The sequence below is a fragment of the Toxorhynchites rutilus genome, chromosome 2 (genome assembly GCF_029784135.1).
Source record: "Toxorhynchites rutilus septentrionalis strain SRP chromosome 2, ASM2978413v1, whole genome shotgun sequence".
NCBI classification, from domain to species: Eukaryota; Metazoa; Arthropoda; class Insecta; order Diptera; family Culicidae; genus Toxorhynchites; species Toxorhynchites rutilus.
Window position 1 is genome coordinate 4,071,198 of NC_073745.1, and position 23,381 is coordinate 4,094,578.

A 23,381-nucleotide genomic window follows, 5' to 3' on the forward strand; every position below is an offset into this window, starting at 1 on the left:
CTTCCAGTTAGATTATTTACTCCCAAAATTATGACATGCACTAATTGCAAACAGTTAGGTCACACTAAAACCTTCTGTTGCAATAAAATTAAATGTTCTAAATGTGGAGTCGACCATGATGAAAGCACTTGCAATAAGGATGCTGATAAATGCATTCTTTGTGGAGGTGTTCCTCACACAGTTAAGGAATGTCCAAAACACAAATCCCGTTCTATTAAACTTAAACAATCACTTAAGGATCGTTCTAAGCGAACCTTTGCTGATATTCTTAAGGCAGCTTCACCTCAGGTATCCGAGGTTTCAGAAAATCGTTTCTCTGTTTTATCAGAGGATGATGAATCGGATACTACTTTCGATCCAATAATCGCGAGAAGAGCTAGAAAGAGAAAAAATACTTCCTCCTCCAAGCCTGCTAAAAAAAGAGGGTTATCCTCTAATCAACCAGAAGCTTCTTCTCATTTTTCGGCTCCTTCCAACAATAATCCTCCTGGTTGGGGATCCTCTAACTATGACGTTCATTTCCCTGAGTTGTCAAGTCATTCCAGATTCGCTTCTCAATCGGCTCCTGAACCCCATTCATTTACAGGAGGTATTTCTTTTTCTTCGATTGTTGGATGGATCTTTGATATTTTCGGAATTTCAGATTCAATGAAATGTCTCATTTCTGCTTGGCTCCCTACTATCAGTCAGTTAGCTAAGCAAATGGTTTCAAAGTGGCCCCTCCTCTCCTTCATTAATTTCGATGCCTAATTTATTGAATGAGTCAGAGAAGTCTACTATTTTACAGTGGAATTGTAGAAGTCTTCTACCAAAACTTGACTCTTTCAAGCAAATGCTCCATTTTTTGAATTGTGATGTGTTTGCTTTATCTGAAACATGGCTTCGTTCGGACAATGTGTTAAACATCCATGATTTCAATATTATTCGTTTAGACCGTGATGATTCCTATGGAAGAGTTCTCATAAGTATTAAAAAATGCTATCCATTTTACAGGATTCCCTTGCCTTTAGTCACAGGAATTGAAATTCGTGCGTGTCAGGCACGTATCAAGGGTAGAGATTTGTGCATTGCTTCTATTTATATTCCTCCAAGTACAATGCTTAATTACCTTGTGAATATAATTGAGCTTCTACCGCAACCTCATCTTATTTTAGGAGATTTCAACTCACATGGAATTGGCTGGGGTGAGTCTTTTGACGATCGCAGAGCTAATTCTATTTTTGATCTATGCGATGAATTCAACATGACAATTTTGAATACAGGTGATACAACAAGAATTGCTCCATCACCAGGCCGCGCAAGTCGCTTAGATCTATCCCTTTGTTCTTCCTCTTTATCATTAGATTGTTATTGGAAGGTTATCCAAGATCCACATGGAAGTGATCATTTGCCAATCACCGTTTCTATTTCGAATTATTCTGAATCGTCAGGAACTATGAATGTTCAGCATGATTTATCTAGAAACATTGATTGGAAGAGATATTCTTCAATTATTTCAGAATCAGTGGCATTAGTTCATGAGTTACCCCCGTTAGAAGAGTATAATTTTCTAGTAGGATTAATTCATGATAGTTGATGCTCAGACGAAACGTTTTCCTGGGAATTCGTTTCGCAGTCGTCCTCCTAATCTGTGGTGGGATCAAGATTGCACAGATCTTTATAAAGAAAAATCGAATGCGTTCAAGGATTGGCGTAAATCGGGCTCCTGCGAACGTTACGACAATTACATTTATCTGGAGCGTAAATTCAAAATCTTCATAAAAGCCAAAAAAAGAGGTTATTGGCGTAATTTTGTGAATGGGCTTTCCCGAGAGTCTTCTTTGAGCACTCTTCGGAGAGTTGCCAGACAAATGAGAAATTCTTCTCATTCAAATGAACAGATTGAATATTCTGAAAGGTGGATCTATGACTTTGCCAAGAAGATATGCCCAGATTCAGCCCCCGCTCCACCTCCCTTCCTGGAGACATCTGGTGATATTGCGCCTCCATTCAGTATGGCTGAATTTTCGCTTGCACTTCTGTCATGTAACATTTCGGCTCCGGGGTCAGATAGGATCAAATTCAACTTATTGAAAAACCTTCCTGATAATGCGAAGAAACGTTTGTTAAAATCGTTCAATGTTTTTCTTGAGCAGAACGTTGTTCCACATGAGTGGCGACAGATTAAAGTTATAGCTATTCTGAAACCTGGTAAACCTGCGTCTGATTATAATTCTTATAGACCAATAGCAATGCTTTCTTGCATTCGTAAATTATTAGAGAAAATGATTCTAAGTCGCTTAGACAGCTGGATAGAATCCAACAACCTTCTCTCACCTTCGCAGTTCGGGTTTCGTAGAGGCAAAGGAACTAATGATTGTCTTGCTCTGCTTTCATCAGAGGTTGAATAGTTTTCTGTTTAACCTTATGCGTGAAAAACATATGAGTTTTTCCCATGGTTCTTCGTCAGTTTTACGAATTAGCTACATGGGTCTCCCTCAAGGCACATGTCTTAGTCCAATCCTTTAAAACTTTTATGTAAATGACATTGATGTTTGTTTATCAGGTAATTGTACTTTGAGACAATATGCAGATGATTGCGTAGTGTCGGTAATGGGCAAAGACAGTATTGATCTGTATAATCCCTTGCAGATTTCTCTTGATAATTTGGTTGATTGGGCTTGTAAATTGGGTTTTGAGTTTTCTACTGAAAAGTCAGAGATGGTTGTGTTTTCAAGAAAACACCATCCTGCTCAACTGCAACTTAAACTTTTGGGTAGAACAATTAGGCTCTCTTTGTCATTCAAGTATTTAGGAGTTGTGTTTGACTCCAGAGGCACATGGGGTAAACACATAGGCTACTTGAAACAAAAATGTCAGAAACGAATAAATTTTCTTCGATCCATAACAGGGACTTGGTGGGGGCCCATCCTGACGACTTAATTAGGTTGTATAAAACATCTGTTCTATCTGTTATGGAGTATGGAAGTTTTTGCTTCAGATCCGCTGCCCGTACTCATATTCTGCAACTGGAGAGAATTCAATATCGCTGTTTGTGTATTGCTCTAGGATGTATGCAGTCAACGCATACAATGAGCCTAGAAATTTTAGCTGGCATCCTTCCTCTTTCTGTGCGCTTTTTCGAGTTATCATTCCGTTTTTTGATACGTTGTGAAACACTCAATCCGATAGTGATAGCAAACTTTGAAAAAATGCTAACCTTAGGTACTCAATCTAAGCGAATGTTACTATATCATGAATTTCTGACCCTGGAAAGCCCATCGGCTTCATCTGGTTTCCAATCCATTCCTTCAATTTTGTTCAATCCTTCTATTAATTTTGACTTGACAATGAAAGTTTATGTTAGTGGTATTTCAGGTGATCTCCGCCAAATAGTTATGCCTGCAATATTCTTGTCAAGATATAAACATATTGACTCAACCAAAACTTTTTTTACTGATGGATCCAGTCTTCATGGTTCCACAGGCTTTGGGGTATTTAATATTGACTTCTCCACATTCCGTAAGCTTAGTTTAAATTGTTCGGTGTTTGTTGCGGAATTGGCTGCGATATACACTGCTTTACAACATATTCAGTCCTTGTCACCCGAACATTTTTACATCTTTTCTGATAGTCTCAGCTCTTTAGAGGCACTTCGTTCGGTAAGGTCTAGATATTCTTCGTATTTCTTGTCTGGAATCCAACAGCTTTTAAGTGTTTTGATGAGTAGATCATTTAATATCACTTTTGTATGGATTCCCTCTCATTGTTCGATACCAGGAAATGAAAAAGCAGATTTTCTAGCTAAAAAGGGCGCAATGGAAGGAGTCTTATTTAATAGGCCCATTACTTTTGATGAATATCTCAATATTCCTCGTGAACGTGCACTTGAATCTTGGCAGACAAGTTGGAATGGAGGTGATAAAGGTCGGTGGCTGTATTCTATCATTCCTAAAGTTTCCCTCAAATCATGGTTCAAAGGATATAATTATTCTCGTGATTTCATATGGGTAGTGTGCAGACTAATGTCTAATCATTATTCCTCGAATGCACATCTTTTCCGAATTAATATTAGTGATAGTAACTTAAGTGTTTGCGGTATAGGTTATCACGATATTGATCACATTGTGTGGTATTGCTCTGATTTTCAAAATAACAGGTTATCTTTAATAGAAAATTTCCGCGAAAAGGGAATGACCCCCTATGTTTCGATCCGCGATGTTCTGGCTACACGCAATCTCGATGCTATTTCGTTGATATATTATTTCCTCAAGTCCATACACTTTCAAGTATGAGTATGTGTGTATTTTTTCTGTTATTTTTAATTATCGTTTACATCTCCAACTTTTTAGTTTATTGTTATTAATATTTCTATTATTTACCAATAATCTATGGTTTTAATGTTTTCATTTTTCTCCAACTACTTCCCTCAGAACTTAAACACATTCAGATTCACGCATTCGCACGCAATCTTCAAGGAGGTGGTTATCTCTATCAAAAAATCCTCAAGAAGAAGTCTCAAATATTATTTTATTATGTATTGTTATATAATTATTTATATTGTAACCCTATAAAAACTATAGGGTTTTTATGCCTTTTTGAGAAAGAACATTTGCATAGTTCTACTCACAAGGGCTTTTCACAAACACGGCTCATTGATGCTTAACGTTGCTGAGCCAATTGAAAATATATGATTTAAAAAAAAAATGAGATTTATATTCTGCGAAGGTGTTGCAGATCACTCATTTCATCAGAATACGTGGTTTCTATGTTTTTTTTCGGAAAAACACAAAAAAAATATTGCTTGTTCCCAGTATATGGAAAAAAAACATCAAGTTCAATTCCCATGTTGACATTCAAAAATCCCATGTTGATATTCTAGACATAACAGTCCCACCAAGAATTTTTAAACCCGTAATCAAACTTGATTGATTCAGTGAGGGGATCTCATCACATTTCATTAAACAATAGTATAGTGCTTATAAAAAACCCGGTGTATTGCTAAATTGAAATGATTAAAGATTTTGGTAGACAAATATGCGAGAAAACTTTGATTGCGTTTTTCTCAGTTGATGATTTTGGAACATGGGACAACTATGCGTAGAACGGCAGTATGTGTCACATAAAAACGCCAAAATCAATGGAAACCAATTTCGCCAAATTCCACGTCGCTATCTGCGCCCGCATAAGCCTCGAAATATACACGAACACAAACAAAAAAAAAACAACGCCCGAACCGTGTCAACAAATGTACCAAACCCCCGCTGGGCAGTAAACAAACGGAGCGAGGCAACACACGATAAAAGATAACAGCAGAAGCAATTAATTCAATTACAGGTGCGTGATAAGAGTCCGCTTGGAGCAAAGCCAAACCTTGCTGAGCCCATGTGAGCGAGCACCTACGGATGATGACACTTTTTGTCTGTGTCTAGGCCCTCTCGAGCTTTCTCTCCCTGTGGCAGGCAATTAAGGACTCTATCCCCGTCTCCCGCACTGGAAGGGATTACTCCCAGAGTCCATTCTCACTTTGTTTGGAATGGGTGTATGCGGACACAGGTCTTCGTTGCGCACCGTACCTCAGTAATTCAGGTTGTCACGTCACGTAACGCAATGGTGCCTACACCTCGGTGACAAAGGGTAGCGCGACTTGAAGAAGTGTTTTTGTCCACCAGCTCCTGATAACGCGTTTGATTATTTGCCAAACAAGCGTTGGCAGTTCGCAATGTGTCCAATTCTGTCTCTGCGCGGCTTTCGGACAGAAAACATTGTTCAGCTGTTTTCGGTTGTGTCGATTCGATTTGACGGATTACAGTTAAACGGGAGGAGGAAACAAGTGCACATGGTTCAATATTCGGAGAAAACAAACACAACGTGTCTCCATCGAGTGCCATGTCAGCTTTTTTAACTGATGTTGGAGTTGTATAGACTGTTAAAACTGTTATTCATTCACTCAATGCCACAAAGCATCATATCTTTCTCTTATCAGAGAATTTCTCGCTGCGGAGGGGTTGAGTGCTATAAATACGCTCATTTGTCGCATTCTATGACGAGCTGCCCATATAGCACACGATAGGGAATTGGCTCGATGTGGATAATGAACCTATTCTAATCGGAATTCGCCTCTGTTTCTTCGCTTTTCCGGAGCATGGTTATCTGGATCCCGAAAAAGCACTCGAACTCGACAGTAATCATTGAAAGTGAGACACTGCTGCTGCCATCGGAAATGCAGACATCGTGGACTGCAACGGTATCTCTAGAATGTTTGCCATGTATACAAAGTTTATCTGTATGCCCTTGGTGAAGTTTTTTCGACAAATTTGTCCCGAGACGTATACTTTCTTCACCCAGACACCATACCATTCCATCAAATCGAATATTTTATACACCTACAAAAAAAACTACTCGAGAGAAAGCTGAACATGATATGCGCCATCACCGAGAGAATTCACTCATCTGCTTTTCGGTGAGGGACTTTCTACTCATTACCATTCCATGATGTAACCCTTGTTTTGTGTCAGATACAGATTACGGATGACATCTGGAGGATCCACCCATGCATAATTAATTAATCCCCAATTTGTTGCCCGCATCACAAATGCAGAGAATGATGCAATTCTGGCGGAGCTATCGGATCGAATCGTATTATGAATTTCATCTCTGTTTTTTTTTTGGCAAGCTCGATTTCTCCGATTTCCATACTACAACAACATTACGTGATTACGTGAGATTATTGGGAGCTGTGTCGGTGCTAAAGTTAGTTAACGTTGACATGATTCCCCATGGGCCGCCACTCACCACTATCGATTACCGATCATGCCGATTACCAAAAAAAACTCGATTACGACGCACGCGATATCATCACTTCCAAACCCAATCAAATGGCAATTACAGTCGAAAAAGTCCGAAAAACAAAAATGCAGAAGGGCGGGTTTTTTGGTCGATTCGAAACGTGGGTGTTTTTCTGTTGTGATGTATCGCTGTGTCGCGGGAAGTAGGTCTCTGGCAGGAACACTAGACTATCCGAATTCGACAGATAACAGCTTAGTCAAGAAAAGGGGTTCTTACAGGCTGAAGAACACACATTTGGTTGCGGCGAAAAACAAAATTGTGGCGCAAATGTGCGAATCTGGGGTTTAGTCACGTGTTTCTTCGAGTTTGGTGCGTGCTCTGGAAGACAAGTCAGATGGAATTAGTATGGCTCGGTTGTGAGTTATTTGCTACACGTGAGGCCATCTTAATAAGAGGAACACGAGAATCGATTGTAAGAATTTTTTCCAAATCCGTTAATAGCGCGTATCAATACTATCCTATTATTAACGCGGAGAAGATCGCATTATCACAAAGAAGTATTGAATGCTGGGTTCCTCATACATATTACAGTAGCAGGTAATGTTGAGATTTCCACTGCGAGTTATAGTTAACCACTATAATTAATACACAAGAGTAAATTGGGTTTCAACTGATTATATTTTATTCGTCTAAATTATCCTAAGTGGTCGAAAGACAACATGTTGTTGTAGTGATACATTATTACTGATCATACTAATAGTTTACAATTATTTAATCTGGCCGCACTGCCAATACGATATAGAACTATGCAAATGTTCAAGTATAGAAACAATGAGCCAACTCATGTGCCACAGTTGATTTCTACTTCTACACACTTGTGTTCTCACAGGGAACGGTTGAAAATGGAATTGTTTACAAACACATCGTGATGGCCTCACAATATTATTAGATATAGTGTTTCTTCGAAAGTGAGATGTGTTTTTCAACAGGTAAAACACTCAGAATCTCGTTAAGAAATGGATGCCTTTCATTTGCATCGACTAGCGGTCCAATTCTATGTTTGAATAAGTTTACCGCAAAGTCATTGAAATAGCTCTGCTGTTGCACTCTCGCAACTTTTTTTCTTTTCTTTAATTCAATGTTTCATTTTTAGTCCAACTGTCTCTATGTCTCAAACTTCTACTCTTTCTCTGCGATCAATTGTTGCTCTTTCAAATTTGATTCTTCTCTCTGCACTCCATTTAAACTTTCTACTCTTCATTTTCTGCTTTCTACTCTCTACTCTCCACTTTCTCTCCACTCTCTACTCTCTCTACTCTCTACTCTCTACTTTCTCTATTCTCTACTCTTACTACTCTCTACTCCCTACTCCCTCTACCATCTGCTCTCTCTATTCTCTACTCTCTCTACTCTCTACTCTCTCTACTCTCTCTACGCTCTCTACTCCCTCCACTATCTACCCTCTCTACTCTCTACTTTCTCTACTCCCTCCACTATCTGCCCTCTCTACTCTCTACTTTCTCTACTCTCTTTACTCTCTACTCTCTACTCTCTACTTTCTCTACTCTCTACTCTCTCTACTCTGCACTCTCTCTACTCTCTCTGTTCTCTACTCTCTATATTCTACACTTTCTCCACTCTCCACTCTCTACTCTGTACACTCTCCACTCTCTACTCTGTACACTCTACTCTCTCTACTTTATACTTTCTCTACTCTATCTACTCTCTCTACTCTCTGCTTGCTCTACTCTCTACTCTCTACTTCCTCCACCCTCTCTACTCTCTTCTATCTCTACTCTCTTTACCTTCTACTCTTCTACTCTCCACTTTTCCACTCTCTACTCTCTCTACTCTGCACTCTCTCTACTCTCTCTGTTCTCTACTCTCTCTATTCTACACTCTCTCTCTCTACTCTCCACTCTCTACTCTGTACTCTCTCTACACTCCATTCTCTACTCTCCCTACTGTCTCTACTCTCTCTACTTTCTACTCTCTCCTTTCTCTACTCTCTACTCTCTCTACTCTCTGCTTTCTCTACTTTTTCTACTTTCTCTACTCTCTCTACTCTCTCTACTCTCTCTACTCTCTCTACTCTCTGCTCTCTCTACTATCTACTCTCTCTACTATCTACTTTCTTTACTATCTACTCACTACTATCTCTATTCTCTAGTCTCTCTACTTTCCACTCTCTAATCTCTCTAATCTTTCTACTCTCTCTACTCTCTCTAATCTCTCTAAGCTCTCTACTCTCTCTACTTTCTACTCTCTCTACTCTCCCTACTCTCTAGACTCTCTACTCTCTACTTTCTCTACTCTTTCTACTCTCTACTTTCTCTACTTTCTCTACTCTCTACTTTCTCTACTCTCTACTTTCTCTTCCCTCTCTACTCGCTACTCTAAAAGAAACGCACACACAAACACATACATGCATATGCACGCACAAAGGAACACATGCACACACGCAGACGCGCACAGTTTAACACACAAAAAAACACATCGCAGCCGCTGACTGCTCACTCTCTTACACTGTTTTTGTTTACATCAACCAATCAACTAACCAAAACACACACTCCCGCACACGCACACAGAAACGCATACACGCACATGCACACGCAAACGAACACACGTAGACGCGCACGATCTCACACACATAACACATGCAAACGCACACACTCTCTCACACACAAAAAACACATCGCAGTTGCTCACTGCTCACTCCCTCGCTCTGTTTGTGTTTACGTCGCGGATATGACCATTTACGACAGTTCACGACGACCGCGCTTTTTTTTAGCGATTTTATTTATACAGTCAACTCTCCCTTACTCGATGTTCTGTAACTCGATATTTTCCCTAACTTGATGAATTTCATGGCACCTTTGATTTTACATGCATTCTTCTCTCCCTAACTCGATACCTCCCTTACTCGATGCCTCTCTGCCTCTCGATGGGCTTTGTTTCATTTTTCCATGGATTTTTACCTCGCTAACTCGATTGATTTTCGCGTACTTGGTTTTGTGCGTTTCTAGCTGTCATTTCAATTGCTCTTGAAAGTGAAGACGAAGTGTTCGTATTATCAAGGATTTTTTTTTTTTCAAGTATGGAAAACCAGGGAAAACCTTTCAAGCGAACGATTAAAACGCTAACCATAGCGCAACGTTTGAGCATCATCGAGCAGGTCGAAAAGTATGGGCGAAAGGTGTCTGAAGTTGCAAAAGATTTCAGTATTGCACAAAGTACGGTGTCAACACTATTCAACCAAAAGGAAAAATGGCATCGGATGGGAAAACTGAATGTGGACAAAAAGCGTATAAGGTTGGTTGGGAACGAGAAGCTGGAACGGTCAATGGAAATTTTTGTCAATCAAGCCAGAGAGAATAATTTACCTCTCTCAGGTTCTATTCTTCGGGAGAAGACTTGCGAATTTGCCCAGAAACTGGGAATTCCCAATTTTTAAGGAAGTTCTGGATGACTAAGTAAATTTTTAAAACGGCAAAAGATGACATTTCGGAAGCTATGTGGCGAAAGTGCCAGTGTAGATCTCAGTGTAACGGACAACTGGATTTCGCAAACCCTACCCAGTATAATCGCCGAGTATGATGCACGTGATATCTACAATGCAGACGAAACAGGACTTTTCTACAAATGTTTGCCAGACAAAACATTTGCATTTCGATCAGAAACTTGCCACGGAGGAAAATATTCGAAATAACGTCTGACAGTCATGTGTGCAACCAACATGGACGGAAGCGATAAACTACCATTGCTGGTCATTGGAAAGAGTAAAAACCCACGGTGTTTCAAAAAGAAGAAATCATTACCAGTGATATACGAGAGTAACACCAAGGCCTGGATGACCTCTATTCTTTTTGAGAAATGGATTATGCAACTTGACGAAAGATTTTCCAAAGAAAATAGAAAGGTATTGATTCGGGAATTATGTGTAATGGGAATGTATCATACTTATATCTCTTTCTCCTCAAAGGTGGTCATGTTCGTTGATAATTGTACAGAGCACCCAAAATCTCTCCAACCAAAGCTTAAATCGATAAATTTGCAGTTTTTTCCACCAAACTCTACTTCAGTAGTTCAGCCGCTGGACTTGGGCATAATCAAGAACCTGAAACAGTACTATCGCCATGAATTAGTAAAACGAAGACTGCTAGAAATGGAGGATACAACGGTATTTTTTTCCTTTTTACATTCATGTTATTCAGCACTCATACTGTATTCAAATATACTCTAGGACCCTTCAGATATATCGGTATTGGATGCAATTGAATTACTTTCACGCTCTTGGATAAACAAGGTTAAATCTGAGACTGTTCAAAATTGCTTCAGGAAAGCCGAATTTTCCATAAATGATGATGATGATATTCCGCTGGCAGAATTAATGCGTCGTGAGCTTGCTGCTGTCGACAGTGCAGTACCATTCGATTGTTCATCGTCATTTGATGAATATTGCGAAATGGATCAAAACGTGATTTGCTGTGATCTAATGACTGATACCGATATACTGGAAAGTGTTGAAGAAGCTGAAAAAAACCTTGAAAATAGTAGTCCTATGGAGTTAGAGGAGGTTCAGGAAGTTTCAGCTGATTGTTTTGAAATTACACCTTCGAACGTTAAATTGAACCTAAAGAATATGTCCGAAATATTGCAATCAACTGAAAATGTTCCCGTGAAACTATTTGAACATTTCTTTGCGATTGAACAGTTCCTGCGTGATCGTTACAATTTAGTTTGAATTACATACATAATTAATATTTCCATTTCCAATTCCACTTTACAATAAAATTGGCCTACTAAACAAACATCCTATGTATTTTAAATTTATATTAAAATTTGAGAAAAGAATGTATAATAGTACATGCGCATTAGTACATATAGGGTAAATGTACTAATGCACAAAAACAAATCAATTATAGTAATATACTGTATACGCAATGGTACCAATTATAGTAAACCCCATGTACCATAATTGGTTTATTCCTAATTGGGTCATATTTTTAAGCCCTAATATTGGGACACTTACCCTAACATCATATATTTGCAATTTGTGGCATAAAAAAAAGAAAAAATGTTCTGTATCTCGATACCTCCCTAACTCGATGGTCCCTTGGATATCGAGTTAGGGAGAGTTGACTGTAGTAAGATTTTGTTCCAGTGTCAGCCATCAAAGTTCCGAGAGCAATGTTCTCGGTCAAATATATGGGATGGCCCATCAAAATCTCTCAAAAGCTCAGGTCTGAACAGGGTTATCACATTCGAATCTGTAAAATTTTATTAAAAAATCTGTATATTAGCATTAGCATTAGCATTGAGCAAGTTGCACAATATCGTAGGTGGTACGAATTCAGAACTGTTAAGTCAAAAACTAGCCCTCATCCGTTGCTGATGATTGGTAATATCTCTTAGATGAAGGCATGCTTTCTCCAACAGTTAAGAATTGTCCTGACCACGTCCTTGCAACTGCTAAGGAAAGGGAAGGAATGTTAGTTCGACATTTACTTAAGAGAGATGCAGAGAACTCTACGACCTCTCATAAATGTCTCGGGAATTTAGGAATGTATTAGTAGGGGAGGTGAGCCATAGGATACACTCAGCCGGTGTTATTGGCGCATGTTTTTATTACTATTGCTATTATTATTACTATTGCTATTACTATTACTATTACTATTACTATTACTACAGGGAAACTTCGATATAACGTACCCTTGTTATAACGTACCCTCGATATAACGTCACTCGATATAACGTACATTTTACTTCGATATAACGTACACATTTCCAAAGTGTAAAGGAAAAAAAATTCAATATTTTTTTCCTGATAGAACAATGAATTATATGTATTGTGATGCTAAAACAAGTTTTGTACCTTCAATCAATCCCGAAATACAGCTGATTTTGTGATTCCGGATTCTAAATGAATCAAGCTTTAATCAACACTAAGAAGGGAAACATCATGAGAAAGGCTGGCTTCGTCTTCTGATTGAAGTTATTCGTTAACTTTACTAAAACAGCAACACAATAATGTATTATAGACTATGTTTATGAGTACTTTATTATGCTACGATATTCGATACAACGTACAATTTTGAAAGTGAAATGTACGTTATATCGAAGTTTACCAGTATTACTATTACTATTACTATTACTATTACTATTACTATTACTATTACTATTACTATTACTATTACTATTACTATTACTATTACTATTACTATTACTATTACTATTACTATTACTATTACTATTACTATTACTATTACTATTACTATTACTATTACTATTACTATTACTATTACTATTACTATTACTATTACTATTACTATTACTATTACTATTACTATTACTATTACTATTACTATTACTATTACTATTACTATTACTATTACTATTACTATTACTATTACTATTACTATTACTATTACTATTACTATTACTATTACTATTACTATTACTATTACTATTACTATTACTATTACTATTACTATTACTATTACTATTACTATTACTATTACTATTACTATTACTATTACTATTACTATTACTATTACTATTACTATTACTATTACTATTACTATTACTATTACTATTACTATTACTATTACTATTACTATTACTATTACTATTACTATTACTATTACTATTACTATTACTATTACTATTACTATTACTATTACTATTACTATTACTATTACTATTACTATTACTATTACTATTACTATTACTATTACTATTACTATTACTATTACTATTACTATTACTACTACTATTACTATTACTATTACTATTACTATTACTATTACTATTACTATTACTATTACTATTACTATTACTATTACTATTACTATTACTATTACTATTACTATTACTATTACTATTACTATTACTATTACTATTACTATTACTATTACTATTACTATTACTATTACTATTACTATTACTATTACTATTACTATTACTATTACTATTACTATTACTATTACTATTACTATTACTATTACTATTACTATTACTATCACTATTACTATTACTATTACTATTACTATTACTATTACTATTACTATTACTACAGTCAACTCTCTCTAGCTCGATATCCGAGGGACCGTCGAGTTAGGGAGGTATCGAGTTATGGAGTGGAGAATGCTTGTAAAATCAATCGAAGGTGTCTTACAAACGACCTTAGCAATGGATACAAAAATTTCTCATCGCGCCTTTTGATATCCGACAGCTGGCCCAAGTTATATCTGAGTAACCTGGATTCTTGATTAGCCAGATTTGGTTATTCAAGCCTTGTTTATTACCTGCTTCAACGAACTGAGGAATTGGAGCATCAAATCATTAAGGTTTGGTAACTTGACAAAATTTTGAGAGTTCATCAAGGCCGCAGTTTTGAAAACCGGATCGCTGAAATCGAATCGCTTTGAAATCTGTTTCACGAGTTTAATATAGAATCACGACAAATTGATTTAATGGTCAGGTTTCTAGCTACATCCAATCCTTCTTCAGCTTCTTCTGCATCGATACCAACGTAAACATCTTCAGGCCTCTTCAGAATGTTTTCAAAATATTTCACATCAAGGTCAGCATCAGCGAATCGTTGCCTGTAGCTCTCCAAACATAAGTTACCCAACATAATCAACAATAACATTCTTGTCTCATTATAGAGTTTGTAAAATAGAGAATTTTCTGATTTGATGAGCGGGAGAAAAAAGTTCAGGAACAATATAGTCGTTTTAGTCGTAGGATCATTTAAATGAATTAGTATATGATTGGCAAAAAGGTTATGATCATACTTAACTTGGAACGAAAAGAATAGTTTAAGCTCTTCAAACCGCTCAAGATTTCGCTTAAGATCTGCCTCCAATGAAAGCCATCTCGTTGTGTTGTGTCCAACATTTTTATAAATCAAGGTATCTATGTATGCGCTTTAAATTGAATTTAAAAAAATCTATAAATTTGCTGAAAATCTAGAATTCTGTATATACAGATTCTGTATCTAAAATTTGTCGAAAAACCTGAAAAATACAGAATATTCTGTATGTGTGGCAACTCTGGGTCTGAATCCTCTTAGAAGTTTGTTGAGGAAAGAAATCGTTCATTTTCGTTTCGTTGAGCCCTGCTCACAAATCGAAAAAAAGTCTTGAGAATACAATCATTTTCATCCGACTTCATTTATGAACCTGGAGCAACTAACCTTGTCGACGCGCTTTCGAGATTGGCTGTTGAACAACCGGAATCTTTCGATCCAGAAGCTCAGTAGCTAAGCTAAGCATTGACTACCTCAAACTAAATCATATCGCCTAAACTAATCATATTAACCTCTTCCCGTTTAAGCCGCAAACTTTCCCATACATTGGGCCTCAAGCAATACTGCGATGATTTGAAGGCCTCTCAAACCTTCGGGGAGCTCGATCAATTATTGTCCGTATTGATTATCGATACGTTTTACAGATTTACTTTATTTCAAGTTTACAATGGCCAAAGCTGAATACCGCCAAGGGCTTGTGGCTTTTTGGTTATTTCCAAAATAAAAAACTAACGATTTTCAAGTTGTTGTTTCAATTCATCTGTTATGTCACAATTCAATTAAAATTTTACGACATAGAGATAAATAAATGATTGCCGGAAGCTTTCAATATTAACGGGCTGTTCACTTTTTAAACAACGCTTAGTCGGTCTATATGAAATTAGACTGCGAAACTAATTGTTTTACCAACAACAAACGTACTGAGTTTTAATGAATAACTTTTTTTCCTGTCTGAATAGATGAATATTATGTCACGCAACAAATTTTAATAATCTCTTACCAAAAGTTCACTTTTTATTTAAAAAAAAAACGCAAATAAAGCTTATTTTAGGACATTTTCGATGTGACCACCCCACCCCTTTTTTCGATCACGCGTTTTAAATGGTGAACAAAATTATATTAAGTTCCTAAAAATTGGCTTATTAACATATCAACGGTCCTTCATGTACCCCTAGAGGAAGTAATTGACGACGAGAAATGTTGAAATTCGTACCATAAGATGACAAAGTTTCATTAAGGCTTCGGTTGCTCGAGTAATGCGATTTCACCAAAAATACACGTTCTTGTGAATTGTACATCTTGACACTAAAAACCATCCGATCAGACTGAACGAGTAGCCAAATATTATCGTCCCGAAGTGGGGAATGCAGTGTTACCATCGACGGAGTGAAAAAAATATTTACAAGTTTAATCAGAAAGAACCTGTTTAATTTAATCATATATACAAATAAAAATGAATCGCCAAATATATTGCTAAGCGCAAAACTTGAGAACGAATCGTCCGATTTGAGCTGTCTTTATTTTGTTGTATTCGCCTCAGTTATGTCGAAAAAAAAATGTTTTTGAGGAAAACGAAAAAAATAGGAAAAATAGGAGTGACTTCGTTAATCCAATTGATATTTACGTCGACTGAAATGAACTTCGTGTTCCGTTGAAGTGAAGCGAAAATGGTAATGGATTCTCATGTGGAATGACGCACTTCGAAAATCAAAATTATGAATGAAAAACAGGTTTTTCGTATCAAATAATTATTCCATGTAATTGCAACTATTTTATAATATAATGACGAGTTTCGGTATATTTTCTTATTAGTTTTGAATGATATTAGAAAATTTATAGAAAAATGATAAGGACAGTGTTAAAAGCTCCGAAATAAGATCAAGTAAAAATTTCAGGCTTGAGAGAGCTAATTGCTTCACACCACCGTTGATTTCGACATTACACATTCGTCATCACGAATTTATTTTTTTCAATTAAAGAGGCTTCAGACTACAAATTCAACTGTAGCCTTTAAAAAGGCCAATTAGAAGATCAGAGGACAAGAATAAGAGGAACATGTCTAGCCTTTAAAAAGGCCAATTAAAATATCAAATAACAAGAAGAAGACTATTCATGAGTCCCGGTTGAAAGTATTCATATCAAAAATCAATTTTAGGCAGGAGGAAGAATCAACTCAATGTACTGGAAAAAAGAGTTATGAAGATGGTAGAGTTTCGAGCGACATAGCATGCGCTGCCATAACTATTTCTCAAATAGTGACGTCAGTCGTTGTGTTTATTATTGATTGCCCACCACATCCATGTGAAAATGCTATTTTCAGGAAGTAATTTATCAATTGAAATCGTACATTTTTTAAGAGTTCCCGCTGAGTATGAGCCTAATGTGATAGCGTGCAGTGAATATTTGTGAAATCACGTCGAAAAAGACGGCTAAAAGTGATATTTCCGTGTGCCATTTTCACTCCCCCACGTTCATAGGAACAAACGAAGTTTCATTATTTTAACGTTATGAAGTTGATGAATGATTCGAAAGTTCTCAGTGTCGATGTGTATGATGTGAGAGAATAATCGCCAATTAATCAAAATTTCACCGAAAACGTTACTGTTTTCGAGAACTGAGCATTCATCACATTTATCATAACACATAAATAATCGAAATAAGCCACAAACAGTTGAATCATTTCATGAGAATTTTGGCTCAAATTATCATGCAACCGTGAGTACTTTCAGCATTATTTTGTTTCTTCCATATACATTCCATACTGAATGCAAATATCAATGGTGCAAAGCAAAGGGTGAATCACACCCTTTTGATACTACCAGATACAGAGAATTACTTTGGTATCATGAATATTCGACTTCGGCGTTGATGTTCTTGGTTGACCGGAATTCACATACGTTCTTTTGCGTTTTGGATTGTCGTGGTGAATCAATTTTTCGACCCCAATAACGATTCGACACAAAAAGGCTTCAAAAAAGTCACAGGAGGGTTGTGTCCGAGACACGACCGCATAGTTGACGTAGGATTTCGTTAGGCTCTCTGCTGATGTTGGATATGTTTGAAGAATTACATCGTTAAGCTCTTTGATAATGATTCGGTGGCCCTGAAAAGGGCCCTTTTTTGGTTGTTGGGTATTGTTTGTTCACTCCACTAGTGTTTACCGAATGATGATGACAGAAGGATGGTAAACAGTCATTGGATGGTGCGTATCAGATGAAAGATACCGACGTGGAATGAGATATGATGGAAACCGCCCTCTGTGGTCCTAAACGAGATGCATCCTGTGTTATGTATGGATGAAATAAAGAGAAAAAAAACTCTCCATTGTGATCCAGATAATTACCAATACCGAACACAATTATCAATTTTTCTCATCAGTAAAAACATGTTACTTTAATATAGAGAAAACATATTTGAAATGGGAAGGTAATTTTCTTTTATAATTTTTACTTTCTGAGTGTTTATTCAACCCAATGCGAATTTTAATTGTACTAACAACACCTAATACTATATGTAGAGCATATGGGAAATCACCTTTTCTAATATTTCTTCACTTTTCCAATCTTTTTCGCCTATACGTTCCCCCCCCCCCACTTTTATGTATTTGCAATGCCAATTTCCCCTAGGCAGCTTGGTTTTGATGTCTCTGTTAGGGACCCGCCGCATGGGTCGTCGATTCGACCAATCAGAAGTGGGTATGTCCGTTAGGATAGGGGTTGAGATTTTTCAATGGTTCGATAGTTAGTTACATGATATATATTATTTTATTCAAGGTGAAAAATTGTTATAGAGTGCCGAAGTCGTTTGATGCAAAAATCTCATCAATCCATGAAGAAATGACTGAGCAACAAGCGTTTGAAATTGGACATTTTTCACGATGCGATCGATTTTCGTTTTTCAATTTGTACCCCCATATGTTCCCGAAAGACGTAATCCTACGTCAAAAGTTTGCCGTAAGTGGTGCTTAGTTGCAACGAAACTTGACATTTTCAACGCTGTAAAAACTTGTTGTGCAAAACTTAAAGACGATTCCTTACACTATAAAAATTCATTCGCAATTTCTGTAAACATTCACTCCCAGCGATGCAACTGACACGGGTTCTTTGTATCTCCTTTTTTTCTCATCAATTCCAATTAAAATGGACAAACAGGAACTTAAAACGATTGAAATCCATGAAAAGATTTTACTTAAGGAAATTTTCCAAACATCGCGATTGTTTATGGAGGGACCGTTATTCTTCTGCAAACAGGAATTACAAACGACTGAATAATGCTTTATACGCCGCGTATCTCAGCCGCATCCAAACAAATCTGCGTGCCAACCCAAGAGGATTCTGGAAACACGTTGATAGTCAAAGAAAAGAATCTGGTCTACCTACAGTCATGACGCGTGACAACATTGAAGCGAACACTACAGAAGATATTTGTGAACTATTTCGGAATCAATTCAGTGGCGTTTTCGTTAGCGAAAGTCTCAACAATGATCAGGTCTCTGCAACTGTGACCAGTATACCCTGCCTGCCATCTATCGCAGCCTACCCTGTAATAAACTCAAAATCTGTTGAAAAGGCTTGCGGTAATCTGAAGAAATCTGCTAATACTGGACCTGACAATATCCCATCTGTAATTTTGAAGATGTGCTCTAACAGCCTCTCGTTACCGCTGAGCATCTTGTTCAGCCGCTCCATCCTTAGTGGTACCTTTCCGAATGCATGGAAAAAATCATTCATCTTTCATGTTTTCAAAAAAGGTTGCAAGAAGGATGTTAAGAATTATAGAGGAATCGCATGCCTATGTGCTATCTCCAAGCTTTTCGAGGTTATTGTGTTAGACTTCATTTCTCATGCTTGCAATAATTACATCGCCGAGGAACAACACGGCTTCATGCCCAAACGATCAACTGCAACAAATCTTGTTTTGTATACCTCGTTCATAGCTCGTTCACTTGAAAGGAGACAGCAGATCGACGCAATATACACTGATTTCTCTGCTGCGTTCTAACCGACCGTGTCATGTCGGTGAAGATCGGTGATACCCTATCTACTCCATTTCCTGTAACATCCGGTGTTCCGCAAGGGAGTCATCTCGGTCCGTACATATTCCTTCTGTATCTTAACGACATCAATTTATGTTTGAAGTGCTTGAAACTTTCATACGCAGATGATTTCAAATTATTCCTTCCTGTGAATTCCACTGTAAACGCCGAGTTTCTTCAAAAACAGTTGGATATTTTCGACGAATCGAGTGTGAATAACAGAATGACTCTAAATCCATCGAAGTGTTCTGTGATATCGTTTTCCCGCAAGCGCTCTTCAATAATCTCCGATTATAAGCTGCATGGTGTAATATTGGAACGTGTCAACACCATTAGAGACCTTGGCGTCATGTTGGACTCCAAACTGACATTTCATGCCCACATTTCCTACATCACGTCCAAAGCATCCAAATCGCTTGGCTTCATTTTCCGCGTTTCAAAGCAGTTTAAAGATGTGCATTGCATAAAGGCACTCTACTGCGCATTGGTACGTTCAATTCTCGAGTACGCTTGTGTAGTATGGTCACCATACTACCAAAATAGCATTCAGCGAATCGAATCAATTCAACGGAAATTTGTCCGATTCGCCTTGCGCAATTTGCCGTGGAATGATCCTCTCAATCTTCCAAGCTATGAGGACCGTTGTAGACTGATTGGGTTGGACTTATTACGTTCTCGAAGAGATGTTGCCAAGGCCCTATTTACGTCAGATTTGATTTTATCAAACATTGATTGTCCTGAACTTCTTCGGTTGATAAATTTCAACATTAGCCGGCGTTATTTGCGTCCCAATAATTTCTTGTTCCTCCCATCATCACGCACTAATTACGGTTATAATGAACCCGTTTCTAGTATGTGTTTTGTTTAACCGATGTTCCTGTTTCGATTGTCATCTTTCTCGTTCGTCCCTTAAAGCTCTGTACTCTGTAGTCCTCACATAGATTTAGTTTACCAATAAGTTAGTTTTAAGAAGTATTTGTAGATTAGTAGTAAGGTCGATCATTAGGGCACTTATGTAAAGCCTGTTGACGTTTTGAATAAATGAAATGAAATTGAATCATTGTCCACTTATCAAACAAAATATTCCAAAACATCCATCCAAAACAAAAAATCAAACCCACTGCTTTTCTGCACATTCCAATATGGAAAAGCGAATAACAAATAAACTCGTCAAATGATAACGACTCAACTCCGCACTGTTGCATTAATAATTTATTTTACAGCACTCAATAAAAAAAATACTTTTTTCACACTCTCTTCCAGCCGGTTCCGCATGCGAAAAGTAATCAAAATTCAGCCGCCGATACTCGATATGAGTGGTTTTCCGCATCCAGCTCATCAGTGCGTTGCGTTGCGTTTGCTTTCGGTTTCACCCGAACGGTAAAAAATTTACATCTCTGACTAGCCGATGGGCTAAGCCGCGGGAAAAGCTTTCAACATAAATCATGAATTCAATCCGCAATCAATTACCATAAAGACAGACAGACACATAAGCCCGGGACTTGTGGCGGGCGATATTGGGCTTTCGAATGCCGATGCTTTACTCACCTGTTTCAGTGGAATCGTGGACTGCAGCAGTTGTTTACTGTCGGGGATGGCGCGGCCTACTCGATTGACATTTAGCACCACCTTCAGCGTAATTCAACACCAGCGGATAAAGGCATTGGGCACGTTATTTGCGGGCAAACACACAGATAAACTTAAGCACACAGATCACTCGCTCTCTTCTTCCTCTTTTTGATTTGCTTGCTGTCACAGCCTCCGCTAACTTTGTCGTAATTTTGTAATTGATATTTCTCTACGCTTGTCGATATGTGTTGTTGATATTTATTTCTAAAAAATGTTGTTTATACAATCATCATAATTTTTCGCACGGTACACATACACTCTCTTCGGCAGCAATATGCGGCATGTATTTATTAGCTAAAGAAAATCGATAGGAACGTGATTTCTCCTAGAATATTTTGGCTCTGAACACATACACTGGCGCTCGTGTGAAGGGACGAACACTATCGGTTGGCTTATCGCGGATATCGCGACGCGGAGAAACAACAAGTCCAACAATTCTTATCTTGGCGCTGCACACGCTACTCGGAGCTCGCGCTGAACATTGCGCTCGCGGTGACGATTCGATTCGCATTCACAGAAACCCATTTTCATTGAAGAAAACCCAAGTCAATGGCCCAATGAACTGTCAAAATATTTCCCTCGTCCGAAACACGCAACCAGACTCACACCATCGCGAAAGGAGGAACAAAGTCCATGCGCTCACCGCGCACCAACACAAACCGAGGGTCCTCTCTTGTTTGCGACTGTTGCACGGCAAGGATGAACCCACCCACGCACACCTACACATGCCGAGTGGCTAGAGAAATAAAATCTGTTCCCATCCCCGTGGACGAATTGGATCTATTAATGGAAAGTTGAGTAAACTTGGAGAAGAATTCGCATTCGTCGAAACGGAACTTTCAAACATCGAACGAAGTTTGAGAGCATAGGTTATCGACTTAATATCTCCAAATAATTTTTTATCTGTATTATAGTGACTTTCAACTCATTTGGCTGGTTCGTCACTTTTACTTCCATTTTTGGAAGAATGTCGGGAGTGAGAATTGAACTCGTGACCTTTAGCGAAGATCTCCAAATAAAAAGTCAATGAAATTGGAAGCTACGGGGTAAACGACTGACCGAAAAACGCTTCAGGAGCAACCCTTCATCTCAGAACGAGAAAATTCCGAGATTGAAGTATCCAGCTTCTGTGATTGAGAATCGATACGACGCAGCAGCAGAAAGATCTATTAATTATACTTTGTCGTAGTTCGTGTAATGGAGAAACCGTAAACAGTGGAAGACAACACATTACGTGATGTCGGTGCTAAACAGCAACCAGCTTAAGGCACTTCCTGCATCGACTACACACCACTCAATCACTGTCGGACGCAACGAAACCAAATATCAGAGCACAACACAGTTCGCTCTGTTCCGATATATCTCTGGCATCGAAGGCCTTCCCCTCACGCGCAATTCACAAACAAGACATACCACAATCAAGTAGGCCGAAGAAGTCCTGAATTGTCACACTCGCGAATCACAAAAAAAATACGAACAGAACAAGTTGTGCGGTCAGATCATAGCATCCACTGTTAAAGCGACGACGACAATTTTTGGTTGGTTCTTTTCTTCTTTCTGCTGTATCAGGACAGAGGAAATCCGTCGTCGCGACGCGCTGCTTTTCACCTGCTCGAACCAAAAAGCGTTAGCGACCGTGCAGAGAACCCGATTGCGACTGGCGTCTGCATCGGACAAGTCTAGTGAATAAAACCAAAGAGAGCCGCCGATGCTGCTGGAGAGGAACCGTCGTCAGGCAGTGGTCACAAAAAGCAGCAGCAGCAGCAGCAGCGCTACGCAAAGACCGAAAGACGGATTTGGCGGTAACACCAACACACACACACACACGAACACACACGCGCACTTGCTATCGGTTGCTAGCGAATGAGAGGGAGTGAGCGAGAGGGAAAGATGGTGTTGGATAAGTAAACAAGTGCAGACGAGGCTGCTCGCTCGAGCCGGTTTTGTGTTTACGGAAGATGTTTGTTTTGAGGTGGTGACTTTGTGTGGGTTAAAATGGTGAAAAAGGATGGTGTGCTTTCCCTTCTATGCATGGTGGAGGTATCTAGTGGCAGAGTACAGCTTTCGAGAAAAAGCTCAACATTTTATCCAAACGGAGAAACATCTATTTACCAAAAGCAAATCAAGTTTCCTGTC

General features: G+C 38.1%; 1 protein-coding gene across 8 annotated transcripts in view; it reads right to left on the reverse strand.

The window, feature by feature from the left end:
- LOC129764534 (putative polypeptide N-acetylgalactosaminyltransferase 9) overlaps positions 1 to 22,925 on the reverse strand; it is a 270,199-nt gene extending 247,274 nt beyond the window's left edge. For 3 of the 8 annotated variants that reach the window (XM_055763718.1, XM_055763712.1, XM_055763716.1), the window contains exons 1-2: positions 22,659 to 22,924; positions 21,165 to 21,539 (exon numbers count right to left, since the gene is read on the reverse strand). The gene's annotated coding sequence lies outside the window, so the exon portion shown is untranslated. The other 5 variants (XM_055763719.1, XM_055763717.1, XM_055763713.1 and 2 more) reach the window with 5 other exon arrangements.
- Between the last annotated feature and the right edge of the window lie 456 nt (positions 22,926 to 23,381).